The following is a 14,973-nucleotide window of genomic DNA, read 5'->3' as shown; positions in this document are numbered from 1 at the left end:
TCGTCCAACTCCACAAATACTCACTCATCTCCAGAATAAGATAGCGCAGCGATGGCCCTGGACAAAAGTGGCAAACAACTAAGATGCCTCCATTAGTTTTGTGGGGACCACCCTGCTGCCCTTGCTCCAAATCTATGCTTCAATGAAACTTTCTAAGTTCTACATAATCCATTCCAGGTCAGTATCAGTGGAATCTGATTCAATTTTTACTGACTTTTTTTTTTTTTTTTTTTTTTTAATTTCACAAGTATCAATAAGACAGTGCTGGGCAACAGCAAGCGTTGCTTCAATTCAGGTAATAGTAATTGTCATGATAACTACTAATCATCACTAAAGATTCTCTGTGTTCTGGAAGGCACACTAGGGGCGAAAATTAAATACATGGTGTCTTTATTATGCACCAGGCACTATTTTAAACACTTTGCTTGTATTAACTGATTTACCTCACAAATGATAGGCAGTCATATTCTTTTTCAAATGAGGACTCTGAAGTGACAGAAATTAAGAAAAGTACCCAAAGTTGCACTAACAAGCCTTAGAGCTGAGATCCCAACCTGGACCTTAGGTGCCGGAGATCTGCTTCTACATATTACATGATAGGCTCAAGTACCTTAGATATTGCCTCAGTTTTTCCAGGGGAGGAAACTGAAGTTGGTTGTTGAGAAGATGTGGGGTGGTTTATAAATCTTCAGTTCTCTCCTTCTGGCACATGAGAAGTGTGCACTTTTCCATATGTTCTGAGTTCAGGGGTGACTTGCTTTGGTCAGTGAAATGGGAACAGAAGCACTGGGGAAGCATCAAGGGCCTCTATACAATTTGCCATGTTTCTTTCCCCTGTGTTGGTGAAATGCTTGTCAAAATGGAGTCTTTGTTATGTGGATCCTTGAGTGACTATGCTAGACAGTGGCCCTCTGCTGGACCAGCATTGGACATAAAAAGGAAATTTTTATTTCTTTTGGTATGCTCCTGAGATTCAGGTTGAGGACTGAGGAGACTATTTGTAACCATAACCTGATCTAGCCGAAACTTAATAATTTGCCCAAATAACTTGCTCAAACTCCTGTAGTTTGTGGTGCTAGATATATGTCTTGAATCCAGGACTCTCTGACTTAATAGGTCTTTTTTTTTTTTTTTTTCATTTATTATCTCTCTTGATATTGCATGACCTGTAGGAAACTAAACTTAGTTTCTTTTTTGCCTTTTAGTTTTATGATAGCAATGAAAGTGCTTAAAAAGTATAATCTGATATTTACGGTTAATCTAAGATTGATAGTATGTAGAAGAAAAGTTCCTCTCATTCTTTGGTCCATGTGTTTGGTCTGGAATTTAATATCATGATCTGATGGCCTCTTTTCTGCCTTCCTTAATTCTAAGATTCACACTGTGGCAACAGACTGTTAACAATAATGTTAGGTAAAGAAAGCTAATTTGTCCTGAGTCTTACTCAAATTCCTGACAGTGCTTATAGTTTTTATAGTGCAAGTTGGTACATGTCTTCACCTTTTTTTAGGTTAACTGTCCCTAAGATACTATGACTCTATAAAGTCTCCCCAACATCCAGGTATACATTGCTTTATCTGTTTATGGAATCACTAAACTGTCCAGGTTCTCATGTTTAAATTCAGAGTTGTGGAGATTTCCAAATCCATCTGCTGAGTACACTAAGCTGTGTAGCACTGACTACCATGGCAATGAACATGAGAGGTTCTGAAGCTCTTTCCTGAGGATTATGCTCCTGCAACCTAAGTAAACAAAAGATCCTAAGGACCCTACCTTTTGCATTTTTTGGATTATTAGAATGACTAATGCCATGCCGGTAGTAGTTGTTCGTGCAGGATGAAAAAGACAAACTTCCCTAAACTAGGAATTGCCTTTTTAGAGAATTGTGGTTTTCTCTATTACTTGCTGCAAATTACCATAAGGCTACTTTAACTCTGTAAGGTTACTTTATTCATTTAATCACAAAATTCCTAACCCTTCATTCAATAGCGTTTTTGAACTGTTTTAAGTTTGTTTCTAATCCTGCCTCAATACAAAAATGATTAGAGGCAATTGCTGTGCCTATGTTTCACTCAGTGAATAGCTGTTGAATGATACTGAGCTAACTCATAGAATGATCTATGTGATGGATAAATTGTATGGCTGTTTTCTAACTTTTTATTTTGAAATAACTAGATTTTTAGGAAGCTGCAAAAATGATATGAGGGGATGAGTCTATATACTTTTCACCCAATCTCCCTCAATAGTTACATCTTACAGTTATAGTACCCTATCAAGGCTAGAAAACAATGTATATATGTAGTTCTGTACCATTTTATTACACGTATAGATTCATGTCACCACCAGGACAATTAACACACAGACTATTCCATCACTACAAAGATCTCACTCTTTCCTCCTCCTCCCCTAATTCCTGACAACCACTAATCTGTTCATCCTTATAATTTTTTCATTTCAAAAACATTCTATAAAGTATTATTTTTTAAGGAAATGGATATTTTTAAAGTTATTTCTCATGTGTTAATTAAAGCATTCAAAACCTGGGAGATCTCAAACATATCAAGATTTTTGTTCATAGGAAACAACGATGGTTATTATACAAATTTGTTTTGGGATACCTTTTTCAATCGTTTTTTGTGTAATCTACATATATATTAATTTTTAATTATTTTAGAGGGTAAAGACTTTCTTGATAACTTGAACAGCATTTTCTGTTGATAATAGCAACTGGCAAATAAAGGCTGGATGAAATGACATGGCTGTGCAAAGTGTGGCTCTTCCAATCTGCTCTGAGTTTGGTCTAAGACCTCTTTAATTATGGTAAGCCTTTGGGTTGCTTCATTCTGGAAGTGGGAATTTGATATAAATCCAAATGTGACAAACTTTCATTAAAAAGAAACTTTGACCTTCCATTTAAAACAAGATGGTCATTCACTGTATTAAGCTTACATGGATATATTTTATGTAGGAGAATTTTACAGGAGATGAATTCCTGTAAGATATATTCATTGCTGAATAGACATTTTTCCAAAGAAGACATAAAATGGCCAACAGACACATGAAAAGATGCTCATCACTCTCTGTCAAGGAAATGCAAATTAAAGCCACATTGAGATACCACTTTACACCTGTCAGAATGGCTAAAATAAAAAAACACAAGAAATGGCAAGTGTTGGCAAGGGTGTGGGGAAAAAGGAACCTTCATACACTGTTGGTGGGAATGCAAACTGGTGCAACCACTGTGGAAAACAGTACGGAGGTTCCTCAAAGAAATAAAAATAGTATTACAGTATGATCCAGTAATTCCACTACTGAGTATTTATACCCAAAGACAATGAAAACACTGATTCAAAAAGATAAATATGCCGTTTTATTTATTGCAGCATTATTTACAATAGCCAAATTATGGAAGCAACCCAAGTGTCCAACCATAGATGGATGATTAAAAGAGATGTGGGATATAGATATATATATACACACACACAATAGAATATTAGTCATAAATAATGAAATCTTGCCATTTTCAGCAACATGGATGGACCTAGAGGATACGTAATATTAAGTGAAATAAGGCCATCAGAAAAAGACAAATACCATATTATTTCACTCATATGTGGAATTTAAGAAACAAAACAGATAAACAAACAGACTTTTAAACACAGAGACCAAACTGGTAATTGCCAGAGGGAAGGTAGGAGGAGGGGAATGGTTGTAATAAATAAAGGGGATTAAGAGTACCCTTACCTTGATGAGCACTGAGAAATGTATAGAATTATTGAATCAGGGGTGCCTGGGTGGCTCAGTTGGTTAAGGGACTGCCTTCGGCTCAGGTCATGATCCTGGAGTCCCAGGATCGAGTCCCACATCGGGCTCCCAACTCCATATCCTCTAGGTCCATCCATGTTGCTGAAAATGGCAAGATTTCATGATGGTAAAACAAAACAAGACAAAACTATATATATATATATATATATATATATATATATATATATATACACACACACACATTTTATCAATATATGATATAATGTCCAGAGACAAAGAACAAATTATCGCATTCTGTTTTATATTGGGCAGACCTTCCAAGTAGTTTTGTGTTCATTTCTGTAGCAGTATAAGTAAAGTAGGACATGTCTAAAACAATGTGGACATTTGGTAAAGGAGACTCAAAATTGTATTGTTGAAGACAAGGATCTATTTCTGACTTCCAACAATAAAGTACTAAAACAAGGATAGAGGTTTAGATTTGAACTTTGTTGACCTCAACCACAAAGTTGGCATAACCTAAACTAAAGTCAAAGACACACAGAAGTAGAATTCAACACAACCATAATAAAAAGCTTTTTAGCCATTTTAGAGAATCCAAAATTTTAAAGGCAGAGTTCCTTACCAGTGGAGATATTAAGCAGAAATTTCAATAGCCACAGTGGGTGTGTGTTATAGCAGTGATCTAAGAAACAGAAATGTTACAGTCTCTTCAACTCTGAGAGTTTATGGGACGCCTGGGTGGCTCAGTTGGTTAAGCAGCTGCCTTCGGCTCAGGTCATGATCCCAGCGTCCTGGGATCGAGTCCCACATCCGGCTCCTTGCTCTGAGGGGAGCCTGCTTCTCCCTCTGACTCTGCCTGCCACTCTGTCTGCCTATGCTCGCTCTCGCTCGCGCTCTCTCTCTGACAAATAAATAAATAAAATCTTTAAAAAAAAAAAAAAAAAACACTCTGAGAGTTTATTAAATGTGTATCAACAATTCCCAAGCGTCCCACTCACCAACTTCTTGGGTATCACTTAACTTCTCTAGGCCTCAGTTTCCTCCTATTCAAAGGACCAGAGGTGATAGTACTCACAAAGCTGTTAGAGAGATTAAATGAGGTTGAAGAACAATAGCAGTAGCTTGATTCCAAATCTCCCTCATGACATTCCCAAAATAACCATACAATTAACAAGGAGAAAAAATAAAATTACACAAGACCTACAACGAAAACACTTATAGGGAACCGAAAACACTGCAACTTTCAAGTCGCTTACGAGGGGAAAAAAGAAAAAAAATTCTAACAAAGCTTCTAATACCTGCAAACCATCTCAGGAAACTTGTTGCTTAGAAAGGTGGGGTTAGGGAAAAATAGGAACAGGGGAGACACACAAAAATGTCAAACATACATTGGAATTTGGTGAATCACAGCCCTCGCTGTGAATATTATGATTGTGATAATTGTGCTATAAGTTTACAAGATGCTACCAGTAGGAAAAAATGCATAAAGAATACATGGGATCTCTCTGTACTATCTTTTATAATTTCATGGTACTCTTCAATTATCTCAAAATTAGAAGTTTTTTATTTTAAAAACTTATTTTATTATATAAGGTGAAAAAATGGGCAAGATGAAACTATATTGTTTAGAGATTTATATTTAGGTGGTAAAACTAAAGAAAAGAAACTAATTGTCATAAATGTCAGTGGACTGGTTTCCTCTACAATGGGAAGAAGAGGTTGTCACTGGAAAAAAGTGACATGGACATGTTTCCTAACTTCATAAATTTTACTCTCTGTGTATACTTGTAAATAATTCATTAAGTTCTCCATTTATGTTTTTTTAAAAAAAAAGTTACAAGGAAAGGTACAGACCTCCAGGCCATAGTTTGCAAACCAGTGTTCTAAAACACAAAGAGAACTTTGATATTTACTGTAAAATGCAGAATAAAACTGATCTGACCACAATGACATAAAACTGGGAAATAAGAATAAAATAAAAAAATAAAGGGCATCTCACCTGGAAATTAAAGGTCTTGCATGGACTAATTCTTAGGTGAAAAGGGGATAAAACAAAATTAATGTCTTTATGAAAAAATAACAATAGTAAAAACATTCTGTCCAGAAATTTTGGAATACATTTAAAGCAATGTAAAGAATAATTTGTAAACCTATATTCCAAGATCAATAAAAATGAAAGAATAAAAATAAGTGAATTAAATTTCCAACTCAAAACATTCCACAAAGAACAAAATAAGTAAATCAAATGAAAGAGGGAATTATTGAAGTTAAAATCAGAAAAGAATTCAGCAGAGAAGAGAAAAACAGTAGGTCAAATTAATCACAGTCCTGTTTCCTTAGAAAAATGAACAAAAATAGACAAATCACTAGCTTATAAAGAAAAGGAGGGAAAATCACAAATACACAAAAGTAGAAATTACAATTTGGGAGTAATTATGATCCAAAAGAAAAATTTTTTAAGTCATTAATACTACTTTTGCATGCCCTTTTACAAATAAAGTTGAAAACTTAGAAGAAATGGATAATTTCTTAGGCAAATATACTATACCCAAATTGATCCCAGTAGAGATAGAAAACTTAGACCAATTTTTACAAAAATGGGAAAAGATTTCTACCTATTCCACATGATAGCACCAGGCCCAGATGATCATACAGGAGAATTCTACCAAACCTTTAGAGAGCAGACAATCCTAATGAAACATAGATTGTCTCAGATAATAAGAAGTCAAGAAGTCTTTTTATGAAGCCAAGTATAACATTGATACCTAAACCTGATAACATAGTACAAAAATTTGTAGACCAGTATCATCTATGATATGGTATAAAAATTTTTAATAAATAAAATACTACTGAACTGACTCTGACAACACATTAAAAAATTAACACACCATAATCTAATACGGTTTATACTAAATGTAAAAATGCTTAATATTAGATTACAAATTAATATAATTCACTATTTTAATGTAAAACTCATATGAATTTCTTTATATGTGTTGAAGATTGTCTTTGGCAAAATAAAAGACCCATTTCTCATAAAAGCTTTGAGAAAAATAGTAAGGAATGGCTATTTCCTTACTTAATAGGGAACACTAGAAGGATTTTCACTAAGGTCAGTAACAAAGTTAGGAAGCCCACTATCCCTGCTGGTTTCCAGCATTGTCTAAAAGAAATAATCAATACAATTAGACTAAACAACCAGAGGTATAGGAGTAAGAAGAAATAAATCTACCACTATTGGAAGATGATCTGATAGAATCCATGGAATATCCTAGAGAATCAAAGATAAAATAAATTCAAACAATGAAATATTAGGTAAGGTCACAGGATATAAAACATGTAAAAATTGGTAGCATCCATATACACAAATATTAACCAGCTAGAAAATCTAATGAATGCACAAAACCACTTACAAAGGTAACAAAAAAGACAAAATATTTTGGAGCAAATTTCACAAGAAATGCTAAAAAACTACCTGAAGAAAACTGTAAAACACTTCTGTAAGACACAAAAATAGGCTTGAAAAAATGGAAAGACATCTCTTACTCTTTATTAGCACATCTCAACATTATCAAGATGTCAATTCTTTCTAAGTTAATTTATAAGTGTGATCTGATCCCAATGCCAGTGGGTTTTTTAATAAGGCTAGATAAGTTGGTCTTAAGTGTCATATACAAAATAAACACACAGAGTCAGAGAGATGTGGGGAGAAACAGAGAGGAACAAAGAAGAAATGAAGAAAAGGGGTGGTGTGAGAGATTCAAACCATTGAAAACGGCTGACTGACTTGCCATCGCTGTCCTTGAATGACTTGGCATTGCTGTCCTTGAAGACAGAGAAAGGGGGTCGCTGGCCAAGAAATGAAGGCAGATCTTAGAAGCTGAGAACAATCACCAGCTTACAGCCAGCAAGTAAATGAAAACATTATTTCCTTCAACCACATGCAACTACATTCTATCAACAGAATAAATGATCTTGGAAGATGATTCATCTTCAGAACCTCCAAAAAAGAATGTAGCAGCCTTGATGACACCATGATTACAACTTTATGGAATCAGAGCAGAGAACCAGCCAAACAGACCCAACATCTCACCTATGGGAACATACAAATACTATACACAGATTGAAATGCATCAAACAACTAAGTCTGTCAGTGAACATGGAATGAATATGTGTGGTATGTTCTGGAAAAAAAAAAGAATTATTAAATTACATGAAACATCATCTATTTTTAAAACATAGGTAAGAATAGTCAAGAAAATTTTGAAAGAATATACTGAGAAAGACTTGCTTTGCCCAGATATTAAAATTGCTTCAAAACTACAATAATTAAAATACATTAATAAAACAGAAAAGAGAGCCTGCATACAAAATTATGTCCATGATAGAGATCATTATACACAAATAGGTAAAGAATAAGTTATTCTTTAAATGGTACTAGGACAACTGGTTATCAGGAAAAAGAGTTAGATCTTCACCTCATACCATATAGCATAATAAGTTGGAACTGGATTAAAAAGTTAAGCATTTTTAGAGGCACCTGGATGGCTCAGTAGGTTGATACCTGCCTTCAGCTCAGGTCATGATCCCAGGGTGGTGAGACTAAGCCCATGTCTGGCTTAGTACTCAGCGGGAAGTCTGCACAAGATTCTCTCTCTCCCTCTGTCCCTCTACCCCCGTGCTACACTCCCTCTCTCAAATAAATAAATAAATCTTTAAAAAAAAAAAAAGTTAAACACTTTTTAAAAGTGAAATAAGTGAATATTTATATAATCTGAAGATGGGAGAAAATCTTTCAAACATTACAGGAATTTTTAAAAATCCACAATACAAAAGACCAATATAAATAAAGATAATTAAAACATTATGTATCTAAATATGCCAAACCAAATATGAAAACAAATAACAATTTGGGAGAAATTATGACAGTGAGAGGATTTATAGACATAATATGCAAGAGACTCTTAAATAATTAAGACAGAGACTTTAATAGAAAAAAAGGGGAAGATTCATCAAATAATAATTCACAAAAAAACATTAAGCTGTCTGATAAAAAGATAAAAATGCTTTAAAGTTTCAATAGTAAGAATAATCACAAAGTTTTCTAAAATGAAAGTTCTCTAAGCTTGAAGGCAATCTCTTCTGATTGAAAAGTTAAGCCTTTGTGAAATGGTCCATTGCCTTATCATTGGCACCTAAAATTGAGAACCTAAGTTGGCGTAACATATCTTTTGAGCTGCTTTTTCATTTTTTATTTTTATTTTTTGAGCTGCATTTTTTATTAATTTCAATTAGCCAACATATCAATTAGCCATCATTTGTTTTTGATGTATTGTTCAATGATTCATTAGTTGTGTATAAACCCAGCACTCCTCAGATCACGTGCCCTCCTTAATGCCCATCAGTGATTTACCCCATCCCCCCCATCCACCTTCCTTCTGCAACACTCAATTTGTTTCCCAAACTCCAGAGTCTCTCATGGTTTGTCTTCCTCTCTGACTTTGAGCTGCATTTTTTAAAAACTTTGGACTATCTCAAAAGAGTATAGTAGTCTATTGGTCAACTATAATATGTGGTTTGAACTTGAGATTACAAAATTTTTCCAGAATTAATGGAGAGAATGGCTCTGTTTTTAATGAAACTTGATGAGGGATATAATTTTTTAAATACTAATTTATGCCACAAACAAGAGAAAATGTACTATGACAATAAACATAAGTTCCATAGAATCTGAATTTTTTTTAATTTTATTTATTTATTTGACAGACAGAGATCCCTAGTAGGCGGGGTGGGGGGGTAGGGGGGGAAGCAGACTCCCCACCGAGCAGAGAGCTTGATGTGGGGCTTGATCCCAGGACCCTGGGATCATGACCTGAGCTGAAGGCAGAGGCTTTAACCCACTGAGCCACCCAGGTGACCCAGAATCTGAATTTTTAAGACATATCTGTGTGGACCACTGGGGTCAGCAGATATGATTTCTTGAATCAAGATTTGAAGGGGGTAAAATTGACTGTAGTTTTGTTTACTCTAACTTAAACTAGCATGCTTTATCATGATGGACCCAGGGCTGGTGTGATCTTCTCTGGCTTCTCTAGGGGCACATCAGTATAGACACAATCCCAAGGCAGAAGCAGTGGGCTACAATCACCTTCAGTTAGTTTTAGTAACACAAATACATATAATGGAGGGCTCTATTCATTCAAAGAGTGATAAGATTAAAGATGGTTTTCAACTGTAAATTCCAGAAGAAGGAGCTACCAGAACATGGTGATGGCCTGGTTTTCTTTCCCCCTTGGTGGGATGGGTTATTGGTGAGATATGAAAAGTAAGAAGAACAAGAAGATATTAAAAATAGGCAATAACATTATTTTTGTCAAGGCTGTATTGAACTGAAATAATTTTCTTCTATAGTCAACTCATAAAGAGATAAAATAAGTATTTCTTACAGTCAGGAATAAAATGGCTATCATTCTTCTCTGTTTACAAAAGCAGTTCCCACAATCCAGGTTTAGTATGATTTATTAATAATGATATAGTTAAGCCTCCTGTGGGTTGATTAAAATTTTAGTTTTATTAAAAACTAAAAATGAAAAATAAAAAACAGAAGGATAGCTAGGAAATTACTGACTATGAAGATCTGTAAGCTGATGAGTAGGGGTTTGGGGACAAGAGAAAGAACTGCTACCAGGTATAAAAATGGGCTACATTCATTAAACAGTATGGTATTGGCACAAGAAGGAGTCATCAGACCACTGAAATGAGTGAAACCTCCTGAAATAAATCCAGCTACATATACAAATCTAGTTTATGACAAAAGAGGTATCTCGACTCACAGGGGTAAAGATGCTCTGTTCAACATACAGCATAGGGATGATTGGATAGCCACCTGAAAAATGGTAAAACCAAAACTGTTCTTTTCATCACATCCAGGAATAAACTTAAAATGGACCAGAGATCTAAATATAAAAAGTAAAACCATACAAGTACCAAAAGAAAACATAAGTGAATTCTTCTAAAACCCATGTATAAGGAGAGGCATTCTAACTATAATAAAAAATCCCAAATACAATAAAAGAAAAGGTCAGTAAATATGACTATTTACTAATAAAACTAATAAAATGTTTTGCCTGGCAAAAACATTAATGAACTCAAATATAGGGGCGCCTGGGTGGCTCAGTGGGTTAAGCCGCTGCCTTCGGCTCAGGTCATGATCCCAGGGTCGTGGGATCGAGCCCCGCATCGGGCTCTCTGCTCAGCAGGGAGCCTGCTTCCTCCTCTCTCTCTGCCTGCCTCTTTGCCAGCTTGTGATCTCTCTCTGTCAAATAAATAAATAAAATCTTTAAAAAAATAAAAATAAAAATAAAAATAAAAATAAAAAAATAATTAAAAAAAAATGAACTCAAAGATACCTGACAAATGAGGAAAAAATATTCACAGCATGTGTTACAGATAAAAGGTTAATTGATTAAGAATTCTTTTGAATTGAGGAAAAATTCCTATGGAAATCTATTTTCACTAGTCAAAATGACAACACTCAAAATCTTAACAATATACCCTTTTGATGAGATGGTGGAAAGACAGGCACTAATCAGCACTGATATTGCTGATTGGTAGAAAAACAGTGTGATTCCTAAGAAGGGAAATTTGACAATATCTAACCAACTACATATAACCAAACCAAACCACAACACAGAATTCCCTCTATGAATATATCCTGACCGCCTATCTCCAACAATATGAAAGCATGAATGCACAAAGTTGTTTACAGAATATCATTTGTCATTGTCAAGCATCAGAGATTGGTCAAATAAATGATGGTACATACACACAATGGAGTACTACGCAGCTGTGAAACATGATTGTGAGGAGCTCTCTGTGCTGATATGGGATGATTTCCAGGAAATATTATTACTGAAAAAAGCAAAATACAAAAAAAAATACAAAAATACAAAATACAAAATACAAAAAAAAAGCAAAATACAAAAAAAATTGGTGTAAAAAAGTTTAGTGTGTTAATTTTTGTGTGAAAATAAAGGGAAAACTTTAAAACACGTGGTTTGTCATTACAGAAAGGAACATGAGAAGCACGAACCAGAAAACGATGAAATCGTTTTTCTACAAGAGGTTGGGGAAATTGAGTAGAAGGAACACAGGAAGCAGTGATGCATTTCTGGTCATGCCTTTTGTATTGTTTGACCTCTGATATGCAGTGTTCTACATATTCAAATATAAAATTAAAGCAGTAAGAATACAAAGAAAGTGCTACAACTGAAAGCAAGCTGAAACACGTGAAACTAATTTGATTTCAAATGAATACTACAGCCACACTTAAGGAAAGAAGGGAGACAGGGAGAGAGGGTTGGGAAGGACCAACCAATCTAAATAATTTATAAAACACGCTCAGTCTTGGTGTAGATGGGGAGGGAGACTGCAAACAAATCCCAAACTCTTCTTCGTACATTGTTTATTATAATGTCATAGGCAAAGCAATTTTGAAACGCTTAGATGTACTAAAGTGTTTAAATGTACAAATGAATAAAGGTGTGGACACTGTTGGAAACTAGAGTTCTCTCTATGGAAGAAGGAAATACAAATATAAAATGCTGGAAGGCAAGAAAGAACCCTCTGGGAGTGTATTGCGACTGGAGGAATTGGTGTAAACTCATGAATTTTAAAATATTTATATGAATGTTTATGTGTGCATATATACACCCATATATGTATATGTGTGTGTGTGTCTCTATACCGATATGCAGGCATGTGCATACATGTACATACGCATCATAGGTCTCTTCACTGAAAGGGTTAAAGAGCAAAGACCAGAGTAGCAACAAGCAAACCTAGCTCCCAGACCTTGGTCCCACTGAAAAGAATCAAGGCTTCCAGGAGAAAGGGCTGATTCCAGGGCTGGGACAGGGTAGCTTAGTTCCCAAGAAGATAGGCTGTGTCTGGCATCCACCACTTGCTCTCCTCTTCAAATCATATGAAGCTGTACACGGGTTCTTCTGCCTACTATTGACATGGTTTTCAGTCAAGCTCTCTGGGTGGCTGGGAGCGGATCCTCGGGACTCTGAAGAACTCCCACCCACCCCAAATTGTCGCTTATGTTTCTCCTGCGTTCCTGCAAACATCCCTTGAAAGGCCATATAAAACTCAATTATAATTTCCATCCTGGTAAGCTTCTCTTATTTGCAATTGGTTCCACATTTCTATTTCCATACATTTGTCTGACAGTATAGTTCCAAAGGTCTTCCAGAACACCAGTGTTAGGGAAATTGCCACAACTAACTAAACAGTACGCATTGTAGAAGCACACATTCAGGACAGCCTGGTAAAAACAAAAACGAAAACAGAAACGAGAACTTCATTGGCTGAGAGCATTTGCGGCATGCCTGGGCCACGTCTGTGCCCTACAGGTTCCCTGGTGGACAACACAACCATTCTCGGAGCACGGTTGCAGGGGGCGGTGAGGAATACATCTGAGACAAACTGTATCATCACAAACTGACCCTTTATCATCTTCCAAGTGTCCACACCTAACATTTTTATTACCAGAAGCACTGAATTGGAGACCACCGCTTACCTCGGCATGTCCATAATAAGGGACCCTGGCCCATGGGACAACCTCCCCGAGAAAGGGCCACTAGGCAACAAGGTCCTCTCAGCCAGCGCTGCTGCTGCAGAGACTGGCCTCCCGCCTACCTTGAGGTGGTCTGAGCTCTGATCCAGACCTGCTGAGCTTTGGGAAGCAGGAGCAGAACAGTCACCAACCCCAGGCCATGCCTCTTCCCTTAGGGTAAGAGGGTAAGGGAGGGAAACTGAAAGCTATTCTACCCAGGGCTTCGGAAAAGGTGGGAGTGCCTAACTGATGGGCCCAAGAAGGACCTGTGTGTTATGGCAAATGTCTAGTTCTGTAGTTTGCTAAGTGTGAGCTCACTGCTCTTTGGCAGGACCCGCTGGCTTCGACTCCACGCTGCTAAGCCATTTTCCCTTTTTTGTATGTGCTTTTGCGGCTGCTTCCGCTGACTAATTCTGGCACCCAGGAGAGGCTCAAATGACTGTGTTATAAGTTTGAGGTTCATCCAATATGAATCTTAGTTTTATGCACCACATTGTCCCCAGTTTGAATGTTTGCTTCATTTACTTTTCTCTGGATGAAAAGAAAGGGAGATTCAAACATTGTGGAGAAAACCTTGATTTTCTTCTTTTCCCTCTCACCCCCTAAACCTGCTAGTGCAGGACTTTCAAGTGGATTATGGAAAGGATTAAAAGTGAAGGGTTAAAAGACAAATAGAAGTGGTTTCTATCATCAGCCTCTGAAATTCCATGAACAGACTGAAAGTTCAATTGAGGTCTATGAAAATATTAGCAGATGCCAAAAGGCCAGCAGCCAGGATTTGTGTCTTTGTGCAAGAACTGAATAGCTACCAACAGCTAGAAAATTTTTAAAATCGTGGCAATGATGGAAAAGTCCTATGAAAAAGACAGAGAGAGAGAAATAATTCTGAAGTGATGAGATTTATGAACTCGTAAAAAGAATGTGCGCTGCAGGTCCTAAGCCTCTCAGCACGCAGGTAACTGGAATATTAAGACTTGGAGATAACATATATTTATTCTTTAATGATGCTATTAGTAAGAACAGTTAAAATGAATCTGACCTAATGAGGTCTTTTACTGAAGGGAACTCATATGCATAATTATTAGTCGAAATTTAAGTTTGCAACAAGCTTAAGAAGCTGTTTTTAAGTTATTTTGAATATTAATCACATTAATCACATGACATCTTAAAAAGATGGAGATGTTTTTCTCGGTAGTAAATTTAGTTAATTACATTAATAAAATCAGGATTGGCCCTCCTTAGTTATTTTGGGCTTCTGAACCTTTCATTTGGAAATATATCTACTGGATTTATCCTTTTAAAAAAGGTGTTAGTCAACATAAAAAAATTCAGCTATCTAAAATAAATTAAAACCAATGCTAAAAGTTGAAAGTGTTCTTTATAAAGTAGAATTTGCATTTTTAAGGTCAAAACATAAGTGACAAAAGAATGATTAAGGCAAGTACTTGGGATTTTCTTTGCAGATCAAATAATAAAATGTGTAAGTGCTTCAGAAACAGTCAATTATAATTTCCTTTTTTATAATTAGAATAACTAGTTTTAACTTAGTTTTATCAGAATGAATTTATGGCTTTTGTTTCTATAAG

General features: G+C 35.8%; 1 long non-coding RNA gene across 1 annotated transcript; it reads left to right on the top strand.

The window, feature by feature from the left end:
* Positions 1 to 244: 244 nt before the first annotated feature.
* LOC131834167 (uncharacterized) lies at positions 245 to 12,328 on the top strand. The gene is made up of 3 exons (XR_009354784.1): positions 245 to 295; positions 2,725 to 2,820; positions 11,838 to 12,328. It is a non-coding gene; the product is annotated as an uncharacterized LOC131834167 (long non-coding RNA).
* The last annotated feature ends 2,645 nt before the right edge of the window (positions 12,329 to 14,973 follow it).

Source organism: Mustela lutreola, chromosome 6 (assembly GCF_030435805.1).
Source record: "Mustela lutreola isolate mMusLut2 chromosome 6, mMusLut2.pri, whole genome shotgun sequence".
In the NCBI taxonomy this organism is placed as follows: domain Eukaryota; kingdom Metazoa; phylum Chordata; class Mammalia; order Carnivora; family Mustelidae; genus Mustela; species Mustela lutreola.
Note: the sequence above shows the minus strand (reverse complement) of the source record. Positions and strands in the feature narration are given on the sequence as shown.